This window comes from Jaculus jaculus, chromosome 2 (genome assembly GCF_020740685.1).
Source record: "Jaculus jaculus isolate mJacJac1 chromosome 2, mJacJac1.mat.Y.cur, whole genome shotgun sequence".
Classification (NCBI taxonomy): domain Eukaryota; kingdom Metazoa; phylum Chordata; class Mammalia; order Rodentia; family Dipodidae; genus Jaculus; species Jaculus jaculus.
In genome coordinates this window covers 116,744,388-116,757,456 of record NC_059103.1, presented here as the reverse complement: position 1 = coordinate 116,757,456, position 13,069 = coordinate 116,744,388, and the positions used below count along the sequence as shown (strand labels likewise).

General features: G+C 38.2%; 1 non-coding gene across 1 annotated transcript; it reads right to left on the bottom strand.

Annotated features, from left to right (window-relative positions):
- Positions 1-10,868: 10,868 nt before the first annotated feature.
- LOC123458979 lies at positions 10,869-10,975 on the bottom strand. Its single transcript, XR_006635912.1, has one exon. It is a non-coding gene; the product is annotated as a U6 spliceosomal RNA (small nuclear RNA).
- Positions 10,976-13,069: the final 2,094 nt, after the last annotated feature.

Sequence of the window (13,069 nt, the reverse complement as noted above, 5' to 3'; positions counted from 1 at the left end):
TTTTTATTAGAGGTAAAAATTCTTCTCTCTCCCTCTTCTTCCTCCTTCTCCTATCTCAATCCAGTGAGTACTTGCTACTGGTCAGAGAGCTGATAAGTGATAATGCCAAGTTAGTCTAACACCAAAACACTTTTAACATAGTGCATATGGTTTTCAAATTTTCAGAGAGAAGAAGAATCCGATTTACATGATAATGGTTACAAAAATGAGAGGATATATCTCCAAACATATGTCCTGGTGCTCATGTGGGATGCAGGAGGAATATCATTACTCTTGACATTGTACAGTGGTCCAAACAATTAGAATCTATAAAATACTTATTGAAAGCAAAGAAATATGTTTGAGCACATAGAACACCACATTGTGTTTTGGATAGAAAAATTTGGCATCATGCAAATGTCAGTTTCTCTAAGAGACTCTACAAATTTAATTTAATATGATGATAACATCTGTCAATTTCTCAGAACTAGACAAGTTGCTCATATATTTTATTTGAAAGAATAAGAATATTCATCACTCTCTGCTTCTCTGATATGAGCTAAATGTGACTAGCTAACTCAAGCTCCTGTCGCCATGCCTTCTTTATTATAATGGACTAGAACCTGGAACTACAGGAAAGAAAGGCAAGGCAAGGCAAGGCAAGGCAAATATGTATGTCCATGGGTACACTTAAGCACCTGGTAAGGAAGAATGACCTCTCTAAATAGTAAATTATACTATGCACACTTCAGTGTGGGCACAAAAGATAGACCAATATGGAAAGAAACAAAGCCCTAAGATATACCAGAGTTAGCATGGGAATTCAGCATATCATAAAAGCTGCATATTTCAAATCTGGAGAGAAAAAAAAATGGACTAATGGACATGTGGCTAGTTATATAAACAAATACAAAAATTGGAATCATTTCTCACAATGTGTACTAGCATTAATTCCAAATGGATCTGAATGCCTAATTAAATAAACTACATAAGCATTAGAAAACAGCTTCAGTAATTCTTTACTATGATTTAAAATACAAAAAGGAGCTGGAGAGATGGCGTAGCAGTTAAGCGCTTGCCTGTGAAGCGTAAGGACCCCGGTTCAAGGCTTGATTCCCCAGGACCCATGTTAGCCAGATGCACAAGGGGGCTCACGCGTCTGGAGTTCGTTTGCAGTGGCTGGAAGCCGTGGTGCGCCCATTGTCTCTCTCACTCTCTATCTGCCTCTTTCTCTCTGTCGCTCTCAAATAAATAAATAAATAAATAATTTTTTTAAAAAAAGATTTTTAAGCCGGGTGTGGTGGCACATGCCTTTAATCCCAGCACTCGGGAGGCAGAGGGAGGAGGATCGCCGAGAATTCGAGACCACCCTGAGACTACATAGTGAATTCCAGGTCAGCCTGAGCCAGAGTGAGACCCTACCTCGAAAAACCAAAAAAAAAAAAAAAAAAGACTTTTAAAATACAAAAGGATATCCAAAGGATAAACTTGACCACATAAAAACTAAAATTTTTACATGAGAATAATATGAGCAAAATAAAAAGATAACTGGGGATTACAGTGGAAGATTTGCAAGTTACACCACTTATAAAGTGTTACTATTCTTAATAAGTAGAGAACTCTTGGAGAACATGCAAATATCTGTAGAAAATGAAGAAATGATACACTTCACAAAAAAACATAAAAGTGAAGATATGCTAAACACACAGTCAATATTCTAAATGTTTAGAATTTCTATGACAAGGCTATGGAAAGACAAGCATTTTCAGACCTTATACTTGGAATAGAAATTAGCAGTCTCCAAGAAGGAAATTTGGGGTAATAGCTAGAAAGAACACATAATTTTGACCCATTGACCACTTCTAGAAACTTCAGCAAAGATACAGTAGCTCAGTGTAAAGTGGTGTGAAATCAGGACACGCACCCTCCAACAGCGCTTCAGTTGGGCAACTATGGTGCACTCCCTGCAAGGAGCAGAGCACTGCCATCACAAGAAACGAGAAAGTTCTCAAGACTGTCACGCAGTCCTGGTGCTCTGCTGAGGATGCTGTGACTATACCATTTGTTTTCCAAATTATACTGTTAAGCCAAAAAAAAAAAAAAAAAAAAAAAGTCAGTGTACAGGCACAAGCATAAGACCTGTAACCCTTCAGTTAAGGAAAATACATGTGCATGTTTACATATACACTTACTCATGCTTATACGGCTATATTTTAAATTAAAAATGGGAGGATATACAAAAATAGCAAGACAATTACCTGTAGAAAAATTGTTTCTCAAGCCTGGCATGGTAGTGCACACCTTTAATCCCAGCACTTGGGAGGCAGAAGTAGGAGGATCACTGTGAGCTTGAGGCCACCCTGCAACTACATAGTGAATTCCAGGTCAGCCTGGGCTAGAGTGAGACCCTACCTTGAGGGAAAAAATTGTTTCTCAATCTCTTTTCACCTTCCTAAAAAGAAAATTTTAATTGCTTAAGTTCTCCCTGATGAGATAAATTAAATACTAGGAAATGCAGGTTGGAGATAAAATGGATTGGAGATGTATCTCTGTGGTAAAGTGTTTGCTTAGTAAGTGGAAAGCTAAGAAAAACCCTAACATGCAAAACTGAGAAACTAAGAAAAATAAGAATTGGAAGGGAAGACTAAAATTCAGAAGGCCATAAACCATTACAACAATTACTTTTTTTTCAGACATCTACCTTAACCCATTTTGTTTGCTACAACAAAATGTCACAAATTGGGTAATTTATAAAAAAAATAAATCTACTCTCAGAGTTCTGGAGACTATCATCTTATGAGACTTCCCTTGCTGCATCAGCCCATGGAGCGAGGTGAGGGTGTTGGGGGCACAAAAAGCCAAAGCCACCTGTCAGCAAGATCAAGCAAACTGTCTCCAGCCCAGTCTGGACGAAGCTCTTTCTTCCCCTCATAATGCAAGCCTACACAGTCAACAGTTCTTTCTGCACTTAGTTCTCTCAACTATGAACAGGATGGTACATCAAACTCTGCAAAGTGTTTCTTAGGCCACAGTTTCAAATCCACATTCCTCTTGCAATCAGTTTCAAAAGGTCAAAAGTGGGCTGGAGAGATGGCTTAGCGGTTAAGCACTTGCCTGTGAAGCCTAAGGACCCTGGTTCGAGGCTCGGTTCCCCAGGTCCCACATTAGCCAGATGCACAAGGGGGAGCACGCGTCTGGAGTTCGTTTGCAGAGGCTGGAAGCCCTGGCGCGCCCATTCTCTCTCTCTCTCCCTCTATCTGTTTTTCTCTGTGTGTCTTTTGCTCTCAAATAAATAATAATAATAAAAAAAAAAAGGTCAAAAGCCCCTGGTTTCTAGCATTAACAGCCCCACTCCACTGGTACCAATTTTCTGTTGTAGTTACCTTCTTGTTGCTGGGACAAAGCACCCAACCAAAAACAGCTGAGAGGACAGTTTTTATTTTGGCTTAGAGTCTCAAGGGGAAGCTTCATGGTGGCAGAGGAAAGCATGGCATCAGCAGAAGGTGAGCATTACCTCCTTACCAACAGCAGATAGAAAATAGCAGCAGGAGAGTGAGCCAAACTCTAGCAAGGGGAATCTGGCTATAACACTCTTAATCACACCTCCAACAACTCACCTCCTTCAGCACAGCTCAACCTCCCACCTTGACATCAGCTGGGGACCAAGCGTTCAAAACACATGAGTTCATAGGGGATGTCTAATTCAAACCACCCCAGCGTAGAAGGTAGTGCCCTGCTCTCTTCTGCTCTGCTTCCATGTGGGGACACAGGATTCATGCCCTCCAGAGGATGCAGGAAGTGGCCATCTGATTTATACAGACAGAGGTCCTCACCAGCGATGAAACCCATCAGCACTTTAATTGTGGACTTCTCTAGGAAGAGTGTCTGAAACTGTGACAAATATACTCCTGTTACTAATAAATTACTTAGTCTCAAATATTTTATTATCACAACACAAACATACCAAGAGACTTCTCTTACAGTTTTTGTTTTTTCATTCCAGAACTTACTGTGGAACCAAATAAATATCTACATAATTATAAAAAATTACATTAAATGCAAAATCCCTCAAATAAAAAAAATGAAATAACCCTCTGAATCTTTGTCCAAAAAGCTTTTATGCTAAAGATGAAAATAATTACAAGGAAATTTTGAACTAAATTCAATAATCATGTGGTAAGTGGTTAATGATATTATTCTGAAACTAGATGTCAGATGAAATAAATAACATATTATTAAACATAAAAATGTTCAATGTAAAAGAAAAGAAATGAAATAAGAATCTTTGTCATAAGTTAAACATGCCTTCATGATAACAATTCTGAGGAAATTAAGAATAGATAGAATATATCTCAAAATAATAAAAGCTTTATATGGCAAATCTATAGCTAGCATTATGCAAAATTTGAAAAACAGGAGATTCCCCTAAAATCTGAAATGAGACAAGGATGCCATGTCTCTCTTTTCACCTTTATTCAGTATAGTACTCAAAGTCTCAGCCAGAGTAATAAGACAACAGAAAGAAATGAAAAGTGTCACAAAAAGGAAAAGAAGATGTTAAATTACCCTTATTTGCAGGTGACATGACTCTATACTTAAAAGAACTTATGAACTCTACCAGAAAAATTTTAGATTGGTAAACATTTGGTAATATTACAGGATAGAAAAACAACATATAAAATCTAGGGAAAACATCCTATTGGCAATAACTTTGAAATTAAAGTATCTAGGAATAAACCTAATCAATGAATTTTAAAGACGTCTACAATGAATTACTTAAGACACTGAAAAATTTGAAGAAGACACATGATGATGGAAAGACCTTTCTGTATTGGCAGAATTAATATTATGAAAATGGCTACATTAAAAAAAGTATTCTACAGATTTAATACAAAGCTCATCAAAATTCCCATGGCATGCTTCACAAAAATAGAGAACAATTAATACTGAATTAAATTTCATATGAAAAATAAAGGACCACAAACAGCCAAAGCAATCCTAAGCAGAAAGAACATTTGCTGGAAATACCACAATACCTGATTTCAAATTATACTACAGAGACTCAGAGACAAAGACAACATGGTATTGGCACAAAACCAGACTCACAGATTAGTGGAAAAGAACAGGAGATCCAGAAATAAACCCACAAAAGTATGATATTTCTATTGAAATCAAAAACAAACACTGGACAAAAACAACCTATTCAACAAATGATGCTGATAAAACTGAACATCTACTTGTAGAAGAATGAAATCAGATCCATAGCCCTCACCCTGTGCAAAAAAGATCAATTTAAAATGAATTAAAGGCCTTAGTTTAAAATCTGAGGGGCTGAGAGATGGATCGGCAATTAAGGGCACTTGTTGTGCAAGCATGAGTCCTCTGTACCCACCTGAAAAGCTGGCATGGCTGCCCATGACTGTCCCCTCAGTGCTGGGGAGGGTGGAGATAAGAGAACTGTTGGGGCTCACTGGTCAGCCAGGCTGACTGAAAACAGAGAGGTAAGCAGACACCTAATGTTGTCCTCTGGCCTTTACATGTGTCCATACAGGCCGTATCTGTCTCCACACACTTATGCATATACCATACAAAAACACACACCACCATCACCAAAAAATAAAATAAAATAAAACCGGAAATGCTGAAATTGTTAGGGGAAACCGTCAAGATACGGCCATAGGCAGGAACTTTCTGTAAAAGACTCCAATAGCACAGAAAATAAAACCAAGAAGTGAAACATGAGAGTATATTAACTGTAAAGACTTTTGCACAGCAAAAGAAACTATCCACCGAGTGAAGAGTCTATGGAATGGGAGAGAATAGTTTCCAGATACACTTCAACACAAATAAGGGTTAATATTTAGAATATATAAAGAACCACACAAAATAAACTCTCAAATTCTATGAACCCTCCCTCTTTCTTTCTTTCTTTCTTTCTTCCTCTCTCTCTCTCTCTCTCTCTCTCTCTCTCTCTCTCTCTCTCTCTCTCTCTCACACACACACACACACACACACACACACACACGTACTTTTTCTCTCTTCCTCTGGTACATGCACCCCCTTCTCTCTTTGCCATCTCTCTCCCCCCCCTTCTTCCTCTCCCATATTACAATAAAGTCTTAGATCTAAAAGAAGGAAATATATCCTATTACCTGCATCTCCCTACTTTAAAACTCTTTAGTATCAATAGTGTATGTCAGTTCCAGAAACACTCTGGATAGTGCATTGCTTTAATCGGAAACCCACAGGGTCTGAATTTTATCAGAAAGGTCATACACAAGACGAAACTGAATGGTTTCCAATCATCATTTCCTTCTTTCAATGCCAGATTTTCTGAATTATCTTAATATTACAAGTATGTTTTTGTAAGCTTGATAATTTATATTAAAAAATGAAGCTCTCATCTGAGAAATTGGTAGAATTGGGGAATGGAAACTGGCTACCCTACATGCTTGCACAAACTGAGTATAGTAGTCTATTGAACACTGCAATCTCTATCCTTAGAAATTGAGCCCTCTGGCTAGATCTCTAAATGATGTTCACACCAAGGTAATTGAGGATTTCTTTGTGCCTGCTTCCAGAAATACTACTCTATAGGGGTAGAAGAATTCAGTCTGAGACTTCCTTGCCTGATAACCTAATACAAGGTTTTGAAAAGAACTAACCTGCATTCCTTTCAACCATTAAAGACCCCCAAAGTATACCAAAAATGAACCTAGTCATTTTCAATTTCTAAACAACTTGGGCCAGTTCTCAGCAGCTGAAGAGTAAATGCATTAACCAGAATAGGTAAGCCTACCATAAGGATAAAGTTATCCTGAAATTATATTATATCATTAAAATTTGAATATATTTTTGATACTACTCCATTAGTGACCCACAGCGAATAGCAACTTCAGTATTCAAGCTGTTCCCATACTGACTCTGGGCCAAGCCACATTTGGGCAATGGCACATTTGCAAGAGTGGTGCAAACAGAAGCCTGGTAAGTGCTCTCCCAACAGACCTTCTCTTGGAATGCATCCTCTTGGTGCTCTGAGCCACCACATTAAAGGATCCAGGTACAGTAATGGAAGGGCTATGTGGAAAGAGAGAAACGAGAGAGCCAGTACCAGCTCTCACAGTCCTTACAGTTGAGGAATCAACCATGTGAGTAGAGACAGCCTTAATACACCATCTCTTGTAGTTACCAAATACAGCAGCAGAACCATCCCCACCCAGCCTAATTTAACCTGTAGGACTTTCTGAAGGAGTTGCTTGACTTTGAGAAACTATCATGCTATCCTGTGGCTTTACATATTCCTTGGAACAATGGTATTTTGGGTGGTCTGTTTGTTGGTTTGTGCTGAAATCACCTTTTTGCTGGGACAAAACCCCAAACCAGAAAGGGTTTATGGAAGGAAAGGGTTTATTTCGGCTTATAGTTTTGAGGGGGAGTTTCACAGTGGCAGGAAAAGTGTGGCACAAGGAGATAGCAGTGTGTTACACCTTGTCACATCATCAGGAAAGAAGCAGCAAAAGTGAGCTCACAACCCCAGAGGGACCAGTCTAATAAACCTCAAGTCCTGCCCCAGTAGCACACCTCCTAGGAAAAGGCTCTGCCTGCCAAAGGCTCCACCAGCTGGGGACAAAGTATGAGGCTTATTCACAAACACATGAAGCTACAGGGAACATTTTGCACAGGTTGTATTGCTGGACATTGAACCCAGAGCCTGATGCATGCTAGGCAAGCATTTTACATCCCAGCCCCTTCCCAATATTCTAACATCAATGCCCTGTACAGGGTCAAACACCTTCACTATATTATAACCCCAACCACTTCCAATATCATAAATTGGAAGTCCGTGTTATCCACGTTCTAATATTATGGAGAACTTCAAAATCTGAGGAAAAGTTAAGAACTACTTCTTAGCTGGGTGTGGTGGCACACGCCTTTAATCCCAGCACTCAGGAGGCAGAGGTAGGAGGATCACCATGAGTTCGAGGCCACCCTGAGACTTCATAGTTAATTGCAGGTCAGCCTGGACCAGAGTGAGACCCTACTTTGAAAAACCAAAAAAAAAAAAACTAGTTCTTAGTAAGTGTGGGGTACAGCTTGTCTCCAGTCAGGCTCCTCATTAGTTAGGAACCAGCACAGATATAAAAATAAGGGCAAGGATTCAGAGAATAGAAGAGTTAGGCAAAATCAGAAATTCCTCCATATGCTTTAGAGATGTTTTTACTACTTCCTGGACAAGTAAATTCCTTCTATGTCATTTAAAGCCCAGAGAAACTAAGTATTTCAAAAGGTGGACTAGAAGGCCAAAGGCAAGCATTTAGAAAAAGTAAAGAAAGAAAACAACATGTCAATATTAGAATTGTATTAGCTACTCTTCTCCATGCTGTGACAAAATATCTGACAAATGACTAAAGGGAGGAAGGGTTTACTAGAGTAATTTTCCAGATAAACAAGATACCTAAGACATTCTGGCATTTATATGTTAATTTTTACTTACCTGAGAGACAATGAAGCAAGCAAAATTAGCTAAACACTCAGGAATGCAGAACTGCAGATAGAGATCAAATCCTATCCTTGGAAGCTCCAGAACCTCTAAGGATAGTCATAGTGTTTCCATAAATGCTTACTATGTAATGTATTAGATAACAGAATGTGGGCTCCCATTTCAACAATGGGAAGTTAAGTTAAAATGTCCTATATAGATATGCACACCCATATAGGAAAGGTGCCAAACTGCATCTTGTTCAATCCATAGTCTTCTAGACTAATCTAGTCTTAACACTCACTTAGGAAACTGAGGAAGCCAGCAAGTTCTTCTAGCACTTTAATTTCCTCTTTGGGAGTTCTTGTTACCATTTACTTTCAATATATATCTTTTTTTATTTTTGGCATTTTCAAATACAATTTGTTTGTGTTAATTCCCACCTCTCATCCTCCTCTCTCTCCCCCAATTCCTTCAAACCTGTATTTTCCTTCCTTCTGTTTACATACCACATGTATCCTTTTGCCCACCCCTTGCTGCTCTTCTAGTTCATCTTTTTTTTATTCCCTTTTGGTTATGGTTTTATAGTTCTATTAAAGGATAGATTTATTAATAGCATAAGACAACAAATGCTGGTTTAACCCATTAAGATGTAATAAAAGAATAACACCAACAGTCTTCATATTGCTGGAATTATACACCAGTGAATGTACATCACATTAACAGCATATCTGCATAAGAATACATAGTAGCAGAAATACAGACACAGATCAAATACTATTTATGACTAAATATTTGCTGTTGGAAAATGATAGTCTAATAGACAAAATCGTGCAATTGAACACATTCCAATAATGTCTCTAGGAAAGTAATCTAAACAAGTATAGCACTTGATAAACAACATGTTCTCTTACCCTGAGATATTGCTAGATGTGCATGGTCTAACTGCTAGGTAGACAGTGATGCTAACACAAAGAATCAGAACATATGAAGATGCACTAATGCCCGGTGCTTTGCCAGCAATGAGCATGTGGTGGATCAATTATTCCTTATAGTGAAAGAAAATAACAGTGACCCATCTGAGAGAACATATCAGGCTCTTGTGCATTCCCAGGGGGTTTACTTGACAGGAAAATGGCATGCCTTTCACACAATGAAGGTGCCACATGCATAAAGATTTACTCCTATGTAAACAAATGGAATTAGAAGGCAAATAGAACAGTTGCAGTCTACTCCAAGATTGACTTTCATCAATTCTGTTTATCTTAAAAGCTCTGCCTATGCTACAATTATGTCTGAAAAGAATGCTAGTTATTTTCAGTTATCTTCTAAAATAAAAATGAAAGCTATTATGTGCATTTTTCCAAGGACAAGTGTTATTGTGAACTTAAATGCTCAACTGAATTAGTTTTGATATCTTCTCCAAAGAGCTTAGAAACCAAAGGAATAAATAACAAGCTGTAAACATATGCAAGATGAAAAATATGCTGAGGGGAAGAGATGATGTGTGAGGTGGGCAGGCAAAATATATATGTACATAGATAGATAGATAGATAGATAGATAGATAGATAGATAGATAGATAGATAGATAGAGATACACATATGCCTGGAGAGATGGCTCAGAAGTTAAGGTCCTTGCTTTCATAGCCTAAAGACCCAAGTTCAATTCCCCAGTGCCATATAAGACCAGATGCACAAAGTGGTGCATGCATCCAGAGCCCATTTGCAGTGGCTGGAGGCCCCCACATATCCATTCTCTCTGCCTGTCTTTATGTCTCTTTGCTTGCAAATAAATAATACTTAAAATATATAGAGAGAGAGGGAGAGATAGGTAGATAGGTGATAGATAGATAGATAGATAGATAGATAGATAGATAGATAGATAGACAGACAGACAGATATCCATGAATGACATTCACTTTCAAAGACATTATTACAAAGTGAGAATATGTAATTAGACTATTTTCAAATATCTACCATTATTTGCCCAAATAATTGAAATTCAATTGAATTTTACTATGGATTTTTCATAAAGTAGCATTAGGCTACCCTTGAGCTACCATCTAATAAAATTTGTGGTTTGCAATACAGGAATATTTTATACCAAAGAAGGTGTCTGCTAACTGCTCATACCAAAAAGCTCATTGTGAAACTCGGGAGAAACTTTTTATGTTGTATTAAGAGAGCCTGGAGATAGAAAGTGTGGTGGCACATGCCTTTAATCCTAACACTTGGAAGGCTGAGATAGGAAGAACACTGTGAGTTCGAGACCATCCTGAGACTAATTCCAGGTCAGCTTGGGCAACAGCAAGATTCTACCTCAACAAGAGAGAGACAGACAAAGAGAGAGAGAGAAGAAAAAGCCTGGAGGTTAAAATGTACCTCTTGTTTTCCCAAATTATTTTTTTTTTAAATATGGAATGCTTCACAAATTTGTGTGTCATCCTTGTGCAGGGGCCATACTAATCTTCTCTGTACCATTCCAATCTTAGTATATGTGCTGCTGAAGCGAGCACTTCCCAAATTATTAACATAATGTAAGTGCTTTTCTCTACTTGTGTGTTTTGATTCAGCGTTTGTGTAACCACACACTTTGTCTGTTTTCATGGTAGCATTGCTGTTGTTTGTGGTCTCTAATGACAAAAAGGCCCATGTGGCTTTGGTAGATCCACACAGGGCAAATGATCGGGCTTTTGCACTGTGGTGTAAACATCACCTTTGTGACTTTATGTTACAGAGACACCAGCTCTTCTACGTAGACAGCCTTAGTAAACTTAAGTGGATTGAGACACAGATCTCCAAACCAAGTTTAATTCTCCTACTGACATTTAACTAGGACCATCTTGCTTGGCGAAATGCTCAGCTATGTAACACATGATAAATAATATTCACAAATGATGCTTGATGATGATGACCTAATTTATTGAAAGTCCCTTAGATGCCTTTGCTTAAAAGTTTTACTTCCAAGCCAGATGTGCCCACATAAAACAAACGTCTCTAAATTTGCCTCCCTAAAGTTACATTCACAAGATGCTTTTCATTTGCATAAATTTCCTCCTCCACTTTGAGAAAATAACTCTAGTGGTCCCATGACTAATTTAAAAACATACATATTCCTGTACTGGATCCAGAGACATCTCCAATTAGAAACTACACCAAAAATTGTGAACAAAAATGATTCAAGGTATGAGCTGTATTTGCTTTGTTTGGGGGGAGGGGCAATATTTCACTTCAGAGGAAAAATTCAAAGAAGATAGAAATGGAAAAACAAGTTGCATGTTTTCAGCCTGGTCAGTCTGATTAATGCCATGAATGGAGGTAGAAAGAGATGCGGCTGTATGCAAATAGTACAGCATCAAAATTCATTTATAACTGTATATAGATTGAAAATTAAAACCACAATAAGAGTCAGAGTTTTAAGAATAATGATTGTGTCTGTCTTTTTGAAAAGGAAATAGGATTGTGCATGGGATGGGAATGAATTCTAGATGGATTGCTGTCAAAAGACAGAAAAATAAATTAGAACTAAGTAGTACTTTGTTAAATTAAGCAATAAGGAGTTGCCAGGCATAGTGGTGCACACCTTTAATCCGAGCACTGAGGAGGCAGAGGTAGGAGGATCACCATGAGTTCAAGGTCACCCTGTGAATAGTGAATTCCAGGCCAGTCTCACCCATGAAATGCTAGACTGGGGTCAGATTACATTAAGAAACCCTAGTATATCCATACATATGCATGTGTGGACACACATGCACACACAGAGATGCAAATAAATAAATTTATAAAAAGAAGTTTAAGAATTAAGGGCTGCAGAGATGGCTTAGCAGTTAAGGCATGTTTGCCTGCAAAGCCAAAGGACCACAGTTTGATTCCCCAGGACCCACATTATCCAGATGCACAAAGGGGCGCACGTGTCTGGAGTTCGTTTGCAGTGGCTGGAGGCCCTGGCGCGCCCATTCTCTCACTCTCTCTCTCTCCCTCTCTCTCTGTCAAATAAATAAAGTATTTTTAAAAAAGAAATATAAGAATTAAAAACTGAAATTTAAAGAGAAATTAATTTTAAAAAGTGCTCAAATATTTTAAGATAAATATCCTAAACTTAAAGTGAGTGGCAGATAAAAAGTTGAGGGGCCAGTAAATGAAATAATGAAATGATAGTTTAATATAACACACCACAGATAGAGAGAGAGAGAGAGAGACGTATATGTATGGAGGAAGGAGATATAATGCTCTAAAACAGTTGTTGATTAAAAACATGAAAGAGGGGGGAGATGGTTCAGTGGATAAAGTACTTGCTTTGCAAGTGTGAGGATCTGAGTTCAGACCTCTAGCACCCACATAAATGCCTAGCCATGGCAGGCTAGAGAGGCTGAGGCAGAATCCTTGGCATAAGCTAGCTAGCTAGACTAGCCAAATCAGCCAGCAAACTCTGGGTTCAAGTGAGAGATCCTGCTTGAATAAACAAGGTGGAAAGTAATTGAGAGAGACACCACCATCAACCTCTGTCCTCCACACACATATGCATATGCACCCATCTTCATGGGAACGCACATACCAACACCACATATATATACATACAAAAAGTTCAAGAAGTCATCTGTGAAATTTGG